We start from the raw sequence: 22,545 nt of genomic DNA, 5'->3' as shown, positions 1-22,545 counted from the left end.
ATTTTCAGTTCTGCCATTGACTAAAGCCTAACTAGGCTAATTAAAGAGAAGACAGTTCCCCATTCTAAATAAAAATTCAACTCTCTGGTCTCCCTGTTCATGTAACATCCTAAAAAATAAACTTGCCTATTTACTTGTAGAGAATCATAGGTGCTTAGTTAATATTTCTTGATTGATTGATTCATAATAAATGAAACAAGTACCTACACTGATGTGTTAAAATACTTTAAAGTATAGAACTTTATAGATATTGATATATGTTAAAGTAGAAAAACATATGTGTGTCAACATATAGAAATGTATGTATGTATGTATGTGTGTTAAAGCATAAATATATAAATATGGGTCTGTGTTAAATTATAAAAATATATGTATATGTGTTAAAGTATAGAAATATATATCTGTGTTAAAGTATAGAGCTATGTACAAAGGTCTATACTTTAATATATAGGCATAATGAGTCTATATATACATTTGTGTTTGTTAAATATAGAATTATGTGTGTGTTAAAATGTCAAATTAAGTATATATGTTTATACTTTAATGTGAAGACATTAATGTGTGTATAAATACATTTATATGTGTGTTATATATAAAATGATATATGTTAAAGCATATATGTTAAAGCATAGAACTATGTATATAGGTCTTTAACATACAGACATAACACATGTATATGTGTATATGTACACATTTGTATGTTTGTGTTAATATAGAATGATATAGGAATTGTGTTTAAGTATACACCTACGTACATAGGTCTATATGTTAACATATATATATATATATATATATATAACATATGTGAATATCTACATTTATGTATGTATCTTTGTAGAAATATGTTTCAATGTGTGTTAAAAGGATGTAGTGGATAGAAGGTTGGCCTTAGAATAAGGAGGCCGTGGCTTCAAATCTTGCCTTGATACATATTAGTATGTGACTAAGCAAGTCTCCTGACTTCTCAGTGTCCCAGACAACTCACTGAAACTATGTTACAGATGAGTTACTGATGTGCATGCATCAGGAGAAAGAATCTCCATGCCAGGAGCTCCCTAAACTGATGAGATCACAGGTCTATACAACTCACCCTCCAAAGAAAATCACAATCTTCTGTTATACAGAATAGATAGTCTTAATATCTATCAAAGAAATGGAAAAAAAAAATTCTCACCACCAAAGGACCTAAATTAAATTTTATCATATTAATTTTATCTTATTCTTCTAGCCTCTTGAGATTTTTGTGAAACATATTTGCTATCCTTCTCAGCTTCTTTTCATCCTGAAACTTGGTAAACATGCTTTCAAGCTTCATCAAATCATTGATAAAAATGTTATGCAGCTAATTGTGTTGGGTGGGTTGAAAACCATGGCAGAAGGTTATTCTAGGGTAGATAAAGGTCTGCTGATGAATTGTGTAAGTACTGATTAATTGTGTAAATAAATAGCAAAATTATATTCTAAACATATCATGATTACTCATTATAAACCAAATTTTCCATCTGGGTGGGCAATGGCCTAATCAGATTTATAAATTCACTAGAATTGTAAACTCCTGGCGGGCAGTGACCAATGTGACCTTGGGAAAATTACAAGCTCCCTGGGCCTCAAAGCCTTCAACTATAAAATGAAAAGGTTGGATCGGATGGCCTCTAATGGCCCTTCTGCCTCTGGATCTGTCATCTTATCTTTCTCATCTTTTAATCCATCCGTTACCTAACAAAATAACTTGCACATAGAAGACAATGGATAAATATTTGTTAAAAATCTTAAAAGTTTTAGGCACTAAACTTAATATTGAAGTTATGGATATTCCCTTGTATAATTTATTCAGAGAATAACAATAGCTATGGTATAGTGGATAGAAAACTAGTCTTGATGCCAGGAAGACCTGGGTCCGGGTCCCACCCTTTGCCATGTACTGGCTGTCTGACCCTGCCAAGCTCTAGGCAAATCTCTAAATGTATAAATTCTCAAGGAGACACTAATCTGCATCGATAGAGGGAGTTTTCTCATCCAGAAATTCCTTCTGTCAATGAAATCACAGGTCCTGTGATTATAAATCCTACATTTATAGAGTGCTTTTATGATTATGAAGTATACATTTCTCAATTGTTTCTTTCACATTGAGGTAGACAATTAAAGTAGTATTATCTCCATTTTACAGATTAGGAAACTGAGACTCAGAAAATTTCTTCCCCTTGGAAAAAATTGACCTTCCCCTGGCCACGTTGCTACTAAAAGTTGAAGATAGGTTTATAACTCAGCCACACTGCTACTAAGAGTTGGGGATAGGTTTATAACCTCAAAGCTCTGCTGACTCCAAGCCCAAAGTTTTTATTTAGTATACTATACTACCAGACCAAATGATCACATAAATGCAAAGCCCATTCTATTAAAATATGTTTCACTGAAAATCATCCTTCAAGCAGATGCTCAGAGATTTATCTTGATTGCAAGGGAAGATGGCAATTTTGGACAATTATTTATTCTTATAATAGCTCAAGAGCTTTTATCATCAAGCACTTGCTATTTGTAGACATGTCTTCCGTCTCTAAACAAGTGAATATTAATCGGCTTGTTTTTAATCCTTGTAACATGACTTAATCTTCTGCTGGTCTGTTCCATGAGCTAATGAGTAAATATTGTATGGAAGCTGAATTATCAACCGTGTCCATTCTTCTTTAAAGAAATAAAATATGTTACCAAGAGCAAACTAGTTTTTAAAAAGTAATAATAATTCTGCTAACCTTAAAAAACATTGACTCATTTCCTAAGTAGACACCAGCCATTAACTGAAGTTAAGCTTCATTGTAGTTCTGTTGTAGTTTTTAATTGTAGATTTATTGTAGCTTACATGTAATCTGTCTGTAATCTTTTTTGTCTAATATATATTTATCAACAGGAAACCATATCTTTGCTTCTTTATACACAGGAGAGGTAGGCATTAGATTGAATATTTAAAAATGGCCACCTTATCGAAGGTGGATTCTTCTGTAAAATTCATTGATATAATTATTTAAAAATGATATATCTAGCTCAGTGGTATATAACTCAAATAGAAACAAATCACTTGGGGGTCCATATTGACTTAGAAAACACAAATTAACATTATCTATGTTTATTGATTTTTTTTATTTTGTTTAAAAAAATTCCCAATACATTTTAAACTGGTTCCTGCCACACTAGAGTTTTAGGGGAAATGAGTTTAACACCTCTTATCTAGATCAGAAATTCAGCCCCAAGTGTCAAGCTTAGAAGCCATGAGAATTATCAGGAAAACATCATCCTGACAATTCATTTTTAAAAATACAACAATCTAAGAGTTTAAATTCTCAGGACTGGCAAAATGGCACTCCTGTTGAAATTAAACTTTTCTCACCCTATCAGTTCTTCGCAAAGCAAGAGCAAGCTGGAATTTTAATTAGTGGCAAATAAAAAAGCTTAATCTTTTGTGGGAGGTAGACATTCAGTAATTTGTATGGGGTCTGTATGAGAAAGTTCTTTGCTTTATTGCCAAGTTCGTATGCATTACATGATTACCAGTATTCTCACTGGATAACCAAAAATTCATTCATGTATTCATCCAAAAGAATATATTAAGCTTCTCCTGTGTTCCAGGCACCATTCTTGGGGCTAGGGATAGAAAGACTACCAAACAGTCCATGTTCTCGAGGAGCCTGTTAGTCTACTGAGAGAAACATACACAAATAAGTAAATACAGTCAATACAAAATGGTGAGGATTAGGTGAGGAGAGGTCCCTAGCCCATTGGGAAGGAGGAGACCTTAGGGAAGGCTTTGTACAGGAAATGGCACTTAAGCCAAGCCTTTATCTAAAGGAGTATATTGAGATGGCCAAGAGTTTTCATTATTTAATGAGCCACTTTAACATAGTGAATGTGATACACCACTTAAGAGTCCAAAAAACCTCAGTTTAAAACTTGGCTCAAACATTTCCTAGCTGTGCAACATTAGATTGTGAGCCCCTCAAGGACAGGAATTGTTTTTGCCTTCCTTTGTAACCTTAGCATCTTACCACGGTGCCTGGCATGATTGTTGATGCCCCCAGGCAAATTATTTAATCTTTCTCAAACTCAAATCTTAATCTGGAAAATGGAAATGGTAGTAAAAACAGCAACCTTTACAAGATTGTTTGAAGATCAAATAAGATAACATAAGCAAAGCATTTTGCACCTTTTTAAAAACACTATATAAATGCTAGCTATGACTATTTAGACCCAAAGGAATTTCATTTCAGTTCTTTGAGATGGTATTTAAAAACAATAATCACAAACCATCTTTATTCCTCCATGTCATCATTTTCTGCCCTATTTTTATCATTTCAGTGTCTCCTTAATGTGTAATAATTTACCTATGAAATAATCTAGAAGAAATATGTGGATTATGAGGTGTATCCAAAAAGAATAGTTTGCTCACAAAGCCAATTGTTGTCAGTGTTTCAGTCATATCTAACTCTTTATCACCCCACTTGGGGCTTTCTTGTCAAAGATGCTGGAGTGGTTTTTCCTTCTCCATCTCATTTTACAGATAAGGAAACTGAGGCAAACAGGGTCACACAGGGTCCACAGGTTTGCCCAGGGTCACACAGCTAGTAAGTTTCTGAGGCAAAATTTGAATCAGGAAGATGAGTCTTTCTGACTCCAGGCCAGCACTCTGTCTCCGTGTTACTTAGGGACCCATTTGTCTATATCAGCTTATTTTTAAGACTTTTTACATGCAGAACACTGTTGTAGGCACCATAACAACAGAAACAGTAGGCATGATTCTTGCCCTTGAAAATACACACAAAAGAGCTATTAGATCATATCTGGTTTATCTGGTACAGTGGGAAAAGCACTGGCTCTAGACTCAGAGCAATTGGGTTCAAATTCTGCACGTGTATTACTGCCATGTGACATTAGGTAAGTCACTTAAGTTTCCTCATCTGTAAAATGGAAGAATTGGATTGATGGTCTCCAAGGTCCTATATTTCTAGGTTCTATATAAATATTTTTTTCAAAGAACTAAAACCATTTTATTGGTTATTTCCAAACATTTTATCAACTGAATTGAACCCACTGCCACGTCCATTATTATCACTAAGAATAAACAATGATGAGTATAAAAGCATTGTACTAGGCATTTGGTGTGGGAGATAAGAAAAAGAATGACTATGATCCATGCTGCCTTTGAATATACTAGATCATTGGGGTGATACTCCCCAGCAATACCAGGATCCATGATTTGATTGGAGTGGATGCTACCTCAACAGGTCCAAAGTACCACGCCTCCACACTTGAGCAATCTTCCTTAGCTTCTCTCAGGGAGAAAAATACCAGCCAGGGATGTAATGCCAAAAACAAAACAAGAATTCTGTAACACAAAAGAGTACATAAAGTGACAAATAATATAGATTTGTGCTTCTTAAAACTTTTTGTTGTGATACAACCTTTCACTTTAAATGCAACTTCCATGTAGCCCTCTTAGTAAATATTTTTGACTTAAAAAAACTCCTACTAGCATCAAATAATATAAGGCTGGGTTTTTTTTTAATCTTGTTTTTTCAAGTCAACATTATTCTATTCTAACAATATTACGAATAACTAAATGATTCAGAGGGTCCTTTCTAGGCCTAAATCCTATACGCTGGGGCGATCTCTCTCTTTTTATGCCTGGATTTAAATTCTAATATCCTCTATTAGAATTAAATGATTAAATTATGTAGACTGAGTGGAATAAAGGGCAATGTTCAGGAGAGTATGAAACAATCACACAAGTTCCCAATGGTCTTTTCATAGAGGGATATGTATACATCTGAAAATCTAGCAAGTCTGCCTAGGTATTTTGGCTTAGGTTTAGTTATTACATGTTTTAAGTTTGAGGATGTGATTTCCAGGTCCCAACCTACTGTTGTTATTGAATACTTAAATAAAGCAAGTGTCTGTTCCCTGTGACTTTACCTTAATAGAAGATAACATTTTCTAATTTAATTGGTTTCTCTGAGATAATAAAGGGCAATCATGTTTTTAGATAGTTTCCTTCCATCTTTTTGGACCAGCAGTTCAGTTTTCTCATCTCAACCCAATGTTTTAGTATTCTTTGAAAGGCAGGTAGAAAAGTTGAGCAGTAATTTTCCTGATCAGCAACAATAACCCATTTAGCTGCCTTGTGAATGTGAAATTAAACGTGGTTTGCTATACCATAGATATTCTAATTTAGAGCCACAGTGTAATTGGGGATGAATCAAGGGGTAGTGAGCAGTATTTTGCAGATGTATTTTGAGACATTTTTGAAACACTTTTCAGTGTTTTATAGATGTCTTTTTGAGAAAGCTAACTTTCAAAAACCTGTTCACAAGAAATAACCAGTTAATCCTCATCCTCATTTTTTTTCAGGTATTTGTTATCTTATATATGCCTTAATTCCCCTAGTAGATAGTGAATATGAATTTGTTGAATGTGTAGACAGTTCTGTACTAAGTATTACAGGGTGTACAAAAGAATAAAAGTAGCTTTCTGAGAGCTTGCCGTTCTGAGAGCCCTCACAGTCCTCTCTCTCCTTGTAGTTCTTTCTCTCTCTCTCTCTCTCTCTCTCTCTCTCTCTCTCTGAGCTAATTGCTGCCCTCAGGGTACAGATACCCTTTTTAGGGCCTGGGGCTTCACATCTAGTTAGCAAAATGGTGTGGGCCTGGGACTCCACATCTAGCTAGCAAAAGGTTGTGGACCTCCCAATAAACAAGCCTCCACTAATCAAGCTTCCCTTAACTAGCTCCACCTGAGGCCTATTAAATGGACAGGAAGATCTTAATCACATTAACACCACAGGCAGAAAAACATCTGAAATTTAATATGCTATGTATTTATCTATATAATTGCCATCACAGAGTGTGAAAGACTATAGTAATACTAGGAAAGGGTAAACTAGGATGGGATGGAATATATATGTATACTATACTACTCATTATTATACTAATCACACCACATTAATAGGTAGAATTAGTTCCTATGCTGTACTCATCACACTATATAATGAATAGTATTGGCTTCCTTCTTGAAGGAAATGAATGAAGCAGGTTTTGATGGGTGAGGTCTTGTGTGGCTGTACAGGTGGGAGATATCAGAGATAATCATATACTAATAGCTAGCATTTGTACCAAACTTTAAGGTTTGTAAGACACTTTACATAGATCAACTCATTTGGTCCCCCCAACAACTTGGTAAAATCCATAGTCCAGGTATTATTGCCTGGTTGAGAAAAACAAAGCTTAGAGTACATTAATAGTGACTTGCCTAGAATCTTACTGCTAATAAATAAGAGAAGCAGGATTCAACTTTCATCTTGCTTCCCAATTCCAAATCCAGTACTTTTTCTTACCATACTCTTCTGTTTTCTGCCTTCTTCTAGTCAAGAGAAATATTTTGTGTATGTGTATGTGTGTATGTATATGCATATATGTATATGTATGTCTTTATGTACGTATATATACATATGTGTACACATGTCTATGTGTATGTTATTGCATTACAACTACACATATATGGGTCTGTATAAACATGTGTATGTGTGTTATAGCAAATTAAATGTATATATTACATATGGCATTATATATATACCCTTTTATATCTATACATATACATACAATAGCATTATACATCTACATGTATATAGTATTATCTAACTATATAGATCTTCTGTCTACTTGCCTACTTCTCTATCTATCTACCTACCTAACTACCTATCAATCTCTGTCTATCTCTCTCAGTCTAAATATCTCAGTGCTCAGAAACAGAAATCAGCCATTTGCAGGGAAGAGAAAGCAAACTAACCTGGTTGATGGAATCAACTGAAGCTATTAGTTTTGACAAGAGACAATCTGTGTAGGTTTTGTAGCACTTTGTGTAGGTTTCTAAGCAGGAGACTGATAGGATCAAAATGATGTTTAAGAGGGTAAACACAAAGAACCATAATAGACTATACATTTTTAGCATCTCTGAGTGAACTATAAACTACTACTAAGGCTTCAGTGAATAGCAGGCTAGGAACCAGAATCCTTTGACAGATATATTGCTTATATTCTTCAAAAATAGAGGACTATCCATCTAATACAGTCTTAGCCCACACCTCCCTCATATCTCTTCCAGAAATAAACCTTCAATTGGAAATGCTTTACTTATTTCACAAGTTCCCAGAATTTGTAATGCAATGAGTGAGTGAATGAAAGAATGAATGAATCTGGAATATCTGGGTAACTGGTTGCCACTTCTGAAATGGGCCAATCTGAATGAGTTTTTCCCAGATGGATTTGAGCTATTAAGGAAATCTAATTCCTTCAGTACTTTTGTTGGTGTTAGACAGCCTGCTCCTGGGATTTGGACTAGAATCTGAGCATGTTAATGCTAGAAGAGGGGTGGATAAAGATCATCTAGTCCCAAAACCCTTTTTGGATACATGAGAAAACCTAGACCAAAAGTAGGGAAGTGCCTGGCACAGGGTCATGTGGCTAATAATTGGCAAAGCAGGTAGTGGAGTCCAGGTTTCCTGATTTTCATGGCAATGTATGTCCCTAGCACCTACTGCAGCACCTGGCACATAGTAGGCTCTTAATAAATGCTTATTGCTTAATTGATTTCTCCTACACTATGCTTTAAGGGCCCTTTAGGTGTTTCCCTAGAAGACTGGGAGTTTTTGAGACAAATATGTGGTCTTTTCAACACATCTTCCTATAGTAATAATGCCACCACTTATTAGTTTAGTAGCTTTATGGTGTTTTGTTTTGTTTTGTGCCCCTTAACAAGTGAGATCATAAATATTAGCTTGTGTTGTATGCAGCATCTTGCACAAAATACTTTTTTAAAAATTTTTCATAAATGATGTTTGTGGGATTCTATTTGCTCCCGTGACAGAAATTTATACAGTAAGCAAACCATTCATGGTATAATTTTTGATGTGCTCAAATAAATACTGTCAAAATATATACAGACCCAGTTCCCATGGTTAACATTTTTAGAATGGCTGAGCCATTAAGATTGAATGTCTCACTAGTTAAAAGTCCACTGGTGGCAACTACTGATTAAAAAATTGTTTGAATAAGCAAGCTTTTAGAAATTTTCATTACTAACAAGACACAAAATGATCAAAGCTTTTAGAGATTCATGAAATCTTTTATGGTACTGTTAGGAATGGGGCTAATACTCCTTTCCATGTGGAAAACAGTCAACAAGAATTCATTAAGTGGTTACTATGTGCCAGGCACTGTGCTAAACATTGAGGGTACAAAGACAGAAACAGTCTCTGCCTTGACTGCTCGTATTTTCATGGAGTAAACAACATATAAATATTAGGTTCATACAAGATATCTACAGAGTAGATGTAAGATAACCTCAGAGGGGAAGGCACTTACGGTGGGTGCAGGAGGGATCCAGATAATGAGAAATGAATAGTTATTAAAGATAATGGGTGGTAGCATATGTCTGACCTGGGGTTGTAGAGAAGTAGTTGTTCTAGCATTACAGGGACTAAATGACTGGCTTAGCAGAGAAATTATCCTTTAGTTAGCTATAGAGGTGGCTAGGTGGTGCAATGGATAGAATTCCAGGCCTGGAGTCAGGAAGACTCATCTTCCTGAGTTCAAATCCAGCCTCAGACACTTACCAGCCATGTGACCCTGGGCAAGTCACTTTACACTGTTTGCCTCAGTTTCCTCATCTGTAAAATGAGCTGAAGAAGGATATGGCAAACCACTCCAGTATCTTTGCCAAGAAAACCCCAAATGGGGCCATGACACAACTGAATAACAACATACAAAGTTGTAAAAAGTGTTTCCCAACTTGTGGAAGCTTAGAAGTGGAGAATTTATACACATGCCCTGTGATGTTGGCTATCTCAATATTTTTGCAAATGTCAGATCATCCCCAGAGAATTTTGTTTTTGAGTTTTAATACCTGCTTTGTTTAAAGCTTGCAGATTCAGTAACTGCATCCAGGTGAGCGGTGATGCCTGGGGTTTGGGTGTGTAAGTCTTGTCTAAAGGCTAACCTGAGGCATAAATAACAGAGAGTGAGGCTATAATTGCAACAATAACAATCTAGTCTAATGTCATTTTTGTCTATAAAAATAAGGTGGTGTTAACATTTTTGAAGGCAGAATCTGTGTGGTTTCTTCTGTGCAGGGAACTCCCAGGGAGGAAATGTCCTCCACCAATACAGAATGACATCAGCTTTTAACTTACAGTCTTAAGAGAGTTGCCTGGGTAACAGAGAAGTCAACTGATTTACCCCAGAGCCACATGGGTAGGATATGCATAGTGCATGACTCTGAGAGCATTTCTATCTTTGCACTGTGCCATGACTGCCTTTTTGTTAATAATTTAAATTATTGAACTAAATATCAATTATAGGAATTATAGGAATATTAAAGGCAAGTTGCAATATAAACTAATATTTAAAGAACTTCAAATATCTAGTTATAATAATTTAGACTTTAGAGTTAAAGAGCACTCATTGGTCCTCAAAACAACTTTTAGGTAGTAATGAAAGTATTATTATCTCCATTTCACAGATGAGAAAACTGAGGGTCAGAAGGATTGAGTGACTTAAAGTCATGCAGCTAGTATGTATCAGAGATAGACTTTCCAATCTGCCCCACCGCCCACTACCTACATCTGTCTCTCATTGTAAATACGTTCTTGGTATAGCCCATGTAAGTTCTAAAGATGTTTATCCCAACTTCTACTTTTCACAGAAAAATCTTGAGTTCTGGAGCAATACAATTTCAACCATTCAGAATTCCATAGGTGCCCCTGAGGAGTCAGGAATGATTCTCTAATTCCATAATCTTTAGCCATCCCTGGAGGGCTTCCCTTGGAAGATTATTATTTGGAAATCATTTTAGTCAGCCAGCCATAAGTAGCTTTTGGAAAGGGGCATTTACTAGAGTGGTACAATCAGAAATTATTATAAAACATCCTCCCTCCCAAAAAAAAAGCCTATCACACACTCTCCCACAAGTTGTCTCAGCTTTTCTGATCATTCTTTTCATGCAATTTTTCATCCAATTTAAGGACTTTTTGCACATAGGTCTAAAGCCTATGACTGACAAATTGGTTGAGTCGCTCATCATTGCATTAAGCAGGGTGGTATGACTTGATGGAGTAAATGTCAATCAACCTCACCTTTATATTAATACATACTACTCTAATCAATTACTAACTGAACAGTGTTTTTCATGCATAAAATGAAGAGGGTGGTTTGAGATAACCTAGTCTGTCAATGTAAATCTTTCCAGCATTAAGAAGTTCTATGATTATGTCATATAAATCACTATTATAAATACCCTAATTAGCTATAAAGGACACATGAAGAAAGGCAAGAGAACTAATAAATAGAAATATATAGAGAATAACTATATGTGGGTATATACGTGTATGTGTGAATATATATATGTGTATATATATATTATATAATATATATATATATACACACACATACATACGTAGACACACCTCTTCCCTAATGGTAGCCATCTATAGGGCAGGGTGAGGCTGTGGAGGGAAGGGAAAAAAAGAAACTACATTATAATTTTATTATATATTAAAAGGAATGACAAGTTGTACATTATAGTTTTGCAGTCATCTTTTTTTATTATACCATGTTATGGAAATGCTTGTTTTATTCCATAACTTAAAAATAAAATTTTAAAAAGAAGTTCTATGATTCTACAACTGAATCCTCCTCTGTAATAATGAGGGAGCTTTTACTTTCAAAAGCTCAGCAATCAAACAAGCATTTATTAAGCGACTACTTTGTAAAGGGATTCTGTGCTTTATCTTGTCTATTACATTTCTGAGCCTTGAAAAACATCAGTTCCCTTATCCCTTCCATCATTCCACATCAAGTAAATTTAATTTGGGGATGAAGTACTGTTATATGCTGTCTCCAGCTTCCTACGTTGAATGAGACTTGGTCCATAGCACCAAGTCCTGTTCGCAGGCCCAATGACATCACTTATTGTAAGTTCAGTCCCTTCTAGGACAGGGTTCAAATCTTTGCTCTGCAATGTTGGATAGATCACTAAACCTCTCTGATTTCTGGTTTTCCTTAGCAGTAACAACAGCAGCAGCAGCATTTATGTCATACCTTAAGGTTTGTAAAGCGCTTTACATATTATCTTATTTGTTCTTCATAACAGTTCAAGGAGGTAGGTGCTATCATTATCCACATTGAGAACATTGAGACTGAAAGGGGTTAAGTGATTTGACCAGGGTCACACAGCATCTAAAACAGGATTTGAACTCTCATCTTCCTGACTCCAAGTCCAGTGTTCTAACCATTGTACCACCAAAGGTGCCAGGTGCAATAAAATGAGGAAATTGGACCAGATTACTTCTAAGGCCTCCTCCAGTTCCATCCTTTGAGATCAGAGGCCTTATCTTTTTATTTCTTTTACAAATCACTCATCATTTTAGTCTCTTAAATTTTAAATAATTGTAATAATATCACTTTGAATTCAATTGCGGGAATACTTTGGACCCAGTATTTCTGCAGTTAACAATTAAATCTCAAATCATATTATGTTGCTTTAGAAATATAATTGTGGATATATATATAGATATATCTACATATCTCTATATACACATATACATACACTATATGTAACATTGTATGCACATATAATATATGATACAAACATATATATGACTCAAGAGTAACCAGAATGTTATATACATATCTCTAAAAATATTTTCATGTCAAACATGCATAATGAATCACAATGTGTTAGTTTCAACAGACTTCTGAAAACACACACATAGGATTAGACTACCACAGAATCATTTGGCTAAGTTTAGAGGTGGTTCCTATCATTGGTTGGGGGCCCCTTTGAGCTGCCCATTCTAGGGCCTTCTCTAGTACAATAGGAATCATTAATAATGCTTCTATCCTAGCCTTTCTTCCCTTCCTCTATTTTCCTTCCTCCTGGCAGTTCATTCCTCTTACCCCGTGGTTTCTTGACACTTGTTTGTGTCTTGGACTACCTTAGCAGTATAATGAAGCCCATTGTGGTCCCCTTCTCAGAAGAATGTTGTTTTGCCTATGTTTGTAGTAGAAAAGAATGCTAAATTTCAGCTGGAGTTTAGCAAAATAAAGACGTCAATTTTTTCCCACCTGAAATCAGACCCCTCTAAAATTTCTCCCTGGATCCCAAGTTAAAAAAATCCCCAATCTAACCCATAAATGTATTTGTAGTCTCTTTACCTTCCATCTTTTTCCAGGTGATCATGCATAGTCTCTACTCATGTTTTTTTTCTTTTTATTTCCTGCCCTTGGGTCACTTAATCCCTAAAAAAGGATTTTTTGTTGTTGTTGTTGTTTTTAGCAGATCCCTAAAGTACTTCTGTACCTGCTGAGCCTAATTGCTGGGCACAAAGAGTTAGTTGTAAAACTCTGATAACAAGGCAAGTTATCACAACCCACAAATTACAGTTCCTTCCTTGAATGTTTGTGCCCTTAGTGACTCACAGTGAGGGCCAAAATTATAATCACTTTCTGCAGCCACTTTTCTGGCTGCCTTCCTAAAGTGTCAGGTCCAACAAAACTCCCAGGGTGAGAATCTGGGTTTGTGGCTTTGCACATGAATTGCTATTTGCCTGTATAGTTGTGAGACTAAAACGCAAACATTCCTACATTTGATTCTTTAGGGGGAAATGGGGGGAGGGAGTTAGTGACTTTTCACTTCTGCAAGCATTGAACTTTTTAAAATGATGCCTGTTGGTTTTACCTCTCTTCACTTCTGAAAACAGCCCTCCCCCTTCTATTTAGGAAGCCTTTCATTATAGCAGAGATTTTAAAAGAAAAAAGGAAAATATAGTTGGGCAAAATCATGATCCAACCAGTTTATGTGATCTGACAATATAGGCAATATGGTATACCCATAATTCCACATCTCTTTAGTGAAGGGAAGGAAGTGAATGTTCTCAACTCTTCTCTGGGATCAGTCTTAGTCATTATATAACACAGTTCCATTTGGCTTTATTGTGCTTTCCATTTACATTGACAAACATTCATTTTCACAAAGGGAGAAAATGCACACTGAAGTTTATTTTTAGTTCAAAATTAAAATGTTTTCCCTCTAAAGGCTGGTTAAAGTTTTACTGACTATAAAGTGAAATGATCCCACTTGTTCAATTGCATTACTGGCTATGGATTAAGGTTTTTATGAGCAAGACTGTAGAAGGAACTACCGTCAACTATAAGATTTCTTGTTCAGCTACCCATGAGTCTAGGTCAGATTCATGGCACAATCATGGGAATTCTATGCTTTAGCTCATTACAAGTAAAATAGCTATGTTCTCATTGGGGGAGAGGCGAGGTTTAACCCAAGTGGGGTAGGAGGTTGGGGGATGGAACACTTTTAATTATTACCTTTTATAAAGTTCATATTTTTTATGTTAGGAAAATTTGCTCTCTATAGCATCCAGGTTTCTAAGGACCCACCTATTTCTCTAATGCATAGAATTTCAGGGTAAACATTTTGTCCTAATACAAAATAGAGACCATCACTCATGCATGCTGATTTACATAACCAAAGGGTGGGGGTAGTGGTAAATAGAATTGTGTGCCTGGATTTGGATAACTGGATGCCAGATAAATGTGATTGTACTATTGCTTAATTATATATTCCCACAGAATGCAGTGGAGTGTTCTTGGTAAGGGAGGTAGTTACTCAATAATTGCTATTGATTGAGTACTTGGGCACAGATGAGACAGCATTCACATAATCAGAAATTTATTGCCTGGATTCATTCCCTGGATGAAACCAGACCTGTCAGCTGGCTGGCAGTGGCAAACTATAATCGTGTCCTTGTAGAGGTTGTCTGGCTTGAGTTGTCTTCTGTCTGCTAGGACAAATACCTGGTATCTGCTGATGCTATTCAGAATGCCAAGAAACTCACTTGTTGGTTTTGTTGCTGTTGCTGTTAATAAGGGAAGTTATGAAGAAAAAAACAAAAGGTTTTCAGGAAACATTTTTTGCCACCAGTTGTCTGGAAGGAAAGCTCTCCCTCTACTGAATCACTGAAGCTATAAGTGAGTATTAAGGAAGGTGATGTTAGAAATCATCAGGATAAATTGCTTCTTACAACATCCCTAGGGATAGTGGAAAAAGCACTGAACTTGAAGTCAAAAGTCCTGGATTCTAGTCTCTTTGCTTTACTTTCTCCTCAAAAGTTGGACATCCTAGTTATCTTTATGAATGCATGGAGAATGATACATTGAATCCAAAATTATAGTTAACACACAACCACTAGATACTCAAAAGGACTATGCACACAGATCCTGTGAATAGTGTTCCTTTTATATCCCTAATGCACAGAAAAAGATAGATATGGGATATATACATATATATCATATATGCATATGTGTATATCATTTGTGTAAATATATACATATGTGCATAATACACCTATGCGTATGTGTATATACCCATACACCTACCTAGCTGGAACCACGGTAATGTGGAAAGCACTCTAATGTGATATTTCGATACCAATAACCTAAACAAGATAATATTAACCACTAAACCTCACATTTAATAACTTTTTCAGGCTCATGTAGAAACTTAAGCACAACCAGCTTCTAAATGAATTGGGCACTCAAACTCAAATTACTCTGATAATATTTAGGAGAAATATTTGAACATAACAGGTATTATAATAATAAGTATTTAATACATATTAAATTTTCTAGCTGATATTTGAAATTAAACTAAGTGAATTCATTTTAAGTTAGGTATGTCCCCTGATAAATGTAAATTAAATGTAAATGGATATTATTGTCTGTTAATAATATTAATAGTGCAATATAATATAATACATATTGGTATATAATGAATAAATAATAATGATAGCTCGTATTATGTAGTACTGTATAGCTTTCAAAAATTGCTTATAATCACAGTAACCCTGAAAGAGAAGAGTACAAGTAGCAAGATCCATATTTCAAAGAGCCTTGTGTTTGAAATGAGACTCAGAGAGGTTAAGCAACTTGTTCAAAGTCACAAAGCTAGTAAACTTAGTGTTAGAGAAAGTATAATAGCTGAAAAACTATTGCTATAGTTTTTCATAAGGATACTAGGTGACGCTGACAGTTTTTGGGTAACCAACCAAAATAAATTGATGGGAAAGGGATTCTTCAATCTCCTGGCAAAATGTGAGTACCTTCTAGAGAACAGATCACAGGGTCATAGACATAGACCTGGTAATGATGTCAACGGGCATCTAGTCCAGTCTTTTCCTTTTACGGATGAGGAAATTTTGAAGCCCTCTTAACCATTGTTCTTAGTGTTGTCCTTGGCGGCCAAACAGAACAAGTATAATTTCTTTCATATACTTTCATATACAACCGTTACATTCTTCCCACCACCATCACAGTCTTTTCTTCTCTTAGCTAGACATGCCCAATTTCTTCAACCAGGCCTGACATGGCATGAACTCAAGGCCCTTCTCAATTGTGATTGCTCTCCCCGGACATGCTCTAGTTAACCTTTCAGAATGGTTTGGCTTTTGGCTAAACGGTATTAAATATGGACACTACAGGATTGATTTTATGTTCCAAATTAATTAGATTCTCCATTTCATCTGAAGAGAAGACTGTGTATCCCTCACTTTAATGAGCTACCTCGTTATACCAATTTCAGTCTTCATATTTCATGGAAACTGGGTCAGTCAAAGTTATTAGATCACAAGTCCATCGTCCTGACACCCAGCTCTCAGTTCTAATATTAATTACATCTAAGTAGGTAGGTAAGTAGGTAGATATATATATAAATAAAGCAATTTGATAGTTACTGTAGATAATGTAGATACAAACAAATTATAGATATTGTACATAATGTAGATACAAACAAACGATAGATACTGTAGATAATGTAGATACAAACAGGTAGACAGGTAAATGATAGATAGAATGAGCAACGTAGCAAAATGAATAGAAAACTGGCCTTAGAGTCAAGAAGACCCTGGGCTTCAAGTCCCATTATTATGTAGGGTTGTATGACCCTTGGCGAATCTCATCACAGTTCTCCTGGCACTTTCCAAGACTGTAAGTTGCCGAGGAAGTAGCTGTCTGTGTTGGTAGAGTACATTCTTCATTTGGAGCAACTCTCACTGATAAAGAGCCTCACTGTGATGTGGTGGTGACTCTGAGTTTTCAAAGGTCACATGTATGCCAATAGAGGATAACGTTGGCAGGTTTCCTAGCTTGAAAGACTTTGAATAAGGCCCAATAGTTGATTACACATCTATTGTCCAGGGTTAAGTCAGCTAAATCCACGTTTTAGAGCCACAGGTTTTAAAGCTGAAAGGGACCTGAGAGGTCATCCAGGCCAGCCCCCCTCATTTTACAGAAGAGGAACTGCAGCCCATAGAGGTTAAGTGACTGGCCCAAATTCACACAAGTAGAGGACCAGAGAAAGGGATTCAAACCCAGTTACTCTGGCTCCAAATCCCCATTGTACCACAATGCCTCATCTAAGTTTTCAGCCAAAGCAATGGATAAAGACTGTCTACTAAACTGAATATCATTTGAATTTGCTTAGGTTTGTATAGGTTTTATGTAATAGAATATAAGTCCCGAGGTATGAACTTTGGGTTTTTTGTGGGGTTTTGCTTGTTTTTCTTGTTAGATCTCTAGGTACTTGTACATCATAAACTTTTAATTAACATTTGTTGAATTGAATTGAGACCTGCCTCAGTGGAGGCAGTTCTCACATTGATCAAATCACAGATTTTCGAAGTACAGCCAGGTACCAATTAATACAAATAATAAATTCCCTGAAGTGGTCACTTTATTTAAATTTGTTCTGCACATCTCCATTGGGCTGGAAGAAATTGCCATATTTATATACTTATAACTTTCATATAAATTCTAATACAGGTGACCATTTCAGGGGATTCATTATTCACACTAACTGGGACCTAGCTATATTACAGTTTCAAAGTAGTTATATGATATAGTATAAAGTGGTGCCATTTGTAAAACCAACCCTATAACTGAGAGACAAGTTAACCCTTAACAAACAAATAGTGGGAGAATTGTGTTCTAGCAATAAGGTTCATCTCTGTCTTTATTGCATTGCAATGAGCATGGCTCACCTTTGTGTTCCAAATGAATTAAGGAGAAAAGGGCCCTGCCTAGCTGAGTAAACAGACCTGTCCAATCAAAGACTAGAAGCAAATAAGGATGTTGCTATGGACATTTCCTTTTTAGTAAATTGTTGTGGAAGGAGAGTCAACCTCTATGAATGCTTACTTTCCATACATGAAAGTGAGGAGAGAATGGACACATATGAAAGATTAATTGTTCTATATGTTCACACTACTTTTACCCTTGCTATATTTCTTAGATACCTAAGACCACCCTAGCTCCAAATGATTATTTTTAAATGCTCCAGCAGAGTCCTCTTTGGCCCTTCTAGATGCAGCTTGGTACAGTGGCAAGGAGCACTGGGTCTGCATTCAGAGGGTTCAGCTTTAAATTCTGCCTGTATGACACTGGGCAAATGTTTCCACATCTGTAAAATGGGCAAATGTTTCCTCACCTGTCAAATGAGGGGTTTGGAAAAGAGGATCTCTGAGGTCCTTCTAGCTCTAGTCCCTATGATCCTATGATCTCTGCCCTGAAGAAATTTGCTATTTAGTTGAGGAAACTGAGGCCCAGAGAGGTTAAGATATGTAAGTGAATAAATACAAGACAGATGGGATAGCTAACAATAATGAATATAAACAATAAACAATACTAATAAATTAATCATTATTATTAATAAGAAAAGTTAACATCTGTATACCATTCATTGTATTTTACATTGATTATCTTATTTCATCATCGTAACAATTTTGTAAGCCCAATACTATTGCTATCTATATTTAACAGATGATTTGAGCTCAGAGACATTAAATGACTTGTCCAGATTCTCAAAAGTCTGCTAGTTGGAATTCAACCCAGGTCTTCCATAACTGCAAGCGTAGCCCTCTATATTACTATTAATAACAGTAAGAAGGAGGAGGAGGGGGGCAGAAGAAGGAAGAAGAAAAGAAAGAGAAAGAGGAGAATTGATATTTAAGATTTGTGCAGTAATATATATGTGTGTGTGTGTGTGTGTGTGTGTGTGTGTGTGTGTGTGTGTAGATATACATATATATATTCATTGTATCTCAAACAGCCCTGGAAGGTAGGTGCTATTTTTATCCAAATTGTGTTGTTATTCATTCATGTACAAGTCTTGTGACCCCATTTGAGGTTTTCTTGGCAAAGACACTGAAGTAGTTTGCCATTTCCTTCTCCAGCTCATTTTACAGATGAATAAACTGAGGCAAACAAGTGACTTGCCCAGGATCACATAGCTAATCAATCAATGTCTTAGGCCAGATTTGAACTCAGGAAGAAAAGCCCTGCTGACTCCAGGCCCAGCACTCTATCCACTACACCACCTTGCTGCCCAGTATCTGAATTTTACAGGTGAAGAAACTGAGGCAAACAGAGCTTAAGGACTTGCCCAGTGACACAGGTAAGAGTCTGAGTCAGAATTCCACCTCAACACTCACTGCCCCATGGTAGTAAGCCAAGAAACAAATTAGAGTTCACTTAGCTTGCAGTGACTTTTTTCACACCACTGAACAAAACCTCTCTCCCTTCCAGAGGCACCATAGTACATTGGAAAGGGCAAAAGAATTTGAAGTCAGATCCAAATTCGGGGTCAAATGGCAGCTCTGCCATTTGTCTGTCTGACCTTGAACAAGTCAATGTGTCTGACTTAACCCCTAACAGTTCCCTCTATTGCCAAATGATCAAGTTGGACCCAGTGACTTTCAAGTTCCCTTCCATCTGTAAATCTTTGACCTTTGAGATTCCTCCTAAAACACCCAAGTACCCTTTTCTAAGCACTGGACAATTAGTTCACAGCATTCATTTTCTTGTGCCAATGGATCATTTGTGAATGTCAATTTTCATGATGGGCCAGTCCATGAAAGAGGACACAGATATTCACAATGAAATATTCAAAAGCATGTGCCCATTCATCCAGCCATCGTGTGCAGATTTTTTTTTTTATTTTCATCTTTACAAGATCATCTTAGCCTGGCTCCATTAAAGGTTCGCTTAACGTTTCTATTCCCTGGATGTATTTCAGTGCAGTTAAGCTAACTAGATACACCCCTAATCTAAGGTACTTTTAAAATTTACTCTTGTTTTTTTGTTTGTTTTTTATTCGTTTCTAGCCTCCCCTTCCCCCATCACTTCTCAGGGCACAAGGTAAGCAGCTCCTGTCCCAAACAGCTGCCATCTGGCCTGTTTTACATAACTATCCAAGCCCAGTCAAGTAGCAATATACCAGTGAAGAGTAAAAGTGTTGGATGAGGCCCAGGAATCTGGGCCTAAAATAGCTTTTAAAAAGTCATTGAGCATAACAGTGCAAATAATAGACAGGTCATAAGCAGCAGCTGCCCAGGTATTCAGGTATAATTCCCTCATCATCAAGCTAGAAAGGTGCGGGCCAGATGAGAAATGCTCCCAGGGTCTCCACTTCTCTGAGTTTTCCAGAACGGCTGTCACTCTCATTTGCACACCTGACAAGCACCTGGAATTAGATTCCTGGTGGATTGATCAATTACCATTCATCTGGGTAATTTCACCTTCCTCTCCTCTCCTTCCCCCCCCCCACCCCATACCACAGTCAGCAAAGTGGTTATAATACTTTACTCCATATTCATGTATCACCCCATGTGATGTTTCTGTCTCTGATGGAGAGAACAGACAAGGCTTGGTGAAAGATTTGTAGGAATCCTGCAAATAGCTTTTCCCCTTGTCTAGGTTTCCTCCCCTTTTTTTCTCCTCTGAAAGGACAGGCAAGAATTCCCTTCAGAGGTATAATCCTTGTTCTTAAATGAAAGGGAAGCTGCTGGGGACCACCGAAGCTATCTCCAGATAGGTGAGCATATCTTGTCCATATTCCCTACAAGACAGCTTGCCACAATGGTACAGTTCAGCTGTTTTATCAGACCAGCTCATCTGTACAATTTGTTTCTTTTTTCTTTTCTTCTCATTTCTCCTGCTTTATGTTATAGAAATGACTTGTCATGTTTCATTATTGTGCCATTTTTTTAGTAAGATGCCAAGCCCTAACAGTGAGCGTGGGGTACTTTAAAAATCAGCCACGTTTACACAGTCAAATTTTCAAATCCATATGAACCAGTCCTTTTCTCTAGGGTAGATGTACTTTTCACCACTGCTATATACTATATATTTTTTTCTAAATGAAGCTGTCTAATTTCCATATTCATCCTGAGGTGTTTTCAGGTTGTACAGTATGTAATTCAGTAGAAAGCCCCATATACCAGATAATATTTTAGAATGGAGACATTTTCCGAAAGACAGAATTTTTCCATTTTAGATCTTATGAAAGATGTATTTGGAACTTATAAAAATGTATTAGGAACATCTGAATACCTGATTTCTGATTGGATTTTGAGAATAAGGACCTATGATTTTTAAAGCAATTCTTTCCCTTTCCCATATGTAGTTAGACAGGATATCTTTGAAGGGGAGAAAAAGGTAGAAGTTAGTTACACATCCTTTCCCTCCCTAAGGAATTCAGCTTTCTTTTATATTATAACGTGGGATAGTGACTCAAGTCACTCCAGTGACTCAAGTCAAGAAGACATAGGTTCATATCCCTTCTGAGATATTAATTAGTATGGCCTGAGCAACCCATTGAACTAACCTCGTTAAGCCTCCGTTGTAAAATGAAGTACTGGACTTGATGATCTCTAAGGTCTTTTCCAGTTCTAAGTGGATGCTCCTATTATTCTAAAATCACCTAGTTATGAAGCTTAAAAGGGAAGATATTGTGCTTACCATTTTCTTGGGCCTAATAGCAAATAGAGGGCCAGAACTAGCATCAGGATTCAATGACCTCTGTGTCTCTGACACATACTAGCTATGTGACCATGGGCAAATCATTTAGCCTCTCAGTGCCTGAGGCAGCTTCTCCTGACTCCTGGCATATACCCAGACCTCTTTCTTTACTAAAAGTCAGCCCAGTAGATAAAGCATTGAGCCTGGAGTCAGGAAGCCCTGACTTCAAATGTGGCCTCAGACACTTGCTAGCCTCCTCCCCAACCCATCCCCATTAAATAATTAGTTTTTTTTAATGAAAAATAAAAAGTCAATGACCCCTTATTGGCATTCCAATGAAAAATAAATTCCTTAAGTTCAATATTTAAAACCCTTCTCAACCTGGCTCTCTTCTAATGTGTCAGCCTCAAATGTGGGCTCAAATCTCTTCTAGCTGTGAGACTGTGGGCAAGTAACTTAACCTCTATTTGCCTCAGCTTCCCCATCTATAAAATGGAATAATAATAATAGCACTGTATTCAGATTTGGTTTGGTTTGGTTTTTTAATCTTAGTCTTAAGGTGAACACTGACTTCCCAGGGTTTGGAGTGAGTATAAAATGAGACCATATTTGCAAATCTTAAAGTGGTGTATAACTTCTAGCT

This window comes from Trichosurus vulpecula, chromosome 5, assembly GCF_011100635.1.
Source record: "Trichosurus vulpecula isolate mTriVul1 chromosome 5, mTriVul1.pri, whole genome shotgun sequence".
Lineage (NCBI taxonomy): Eukaryota > Metazoa > Chordata > Mammalia > Diprotodontia > Phalangeridae > Trichosurus > Trichosurus vulpecula.
Note: the sequence above shows the minus strand (reverse complement) of the source record.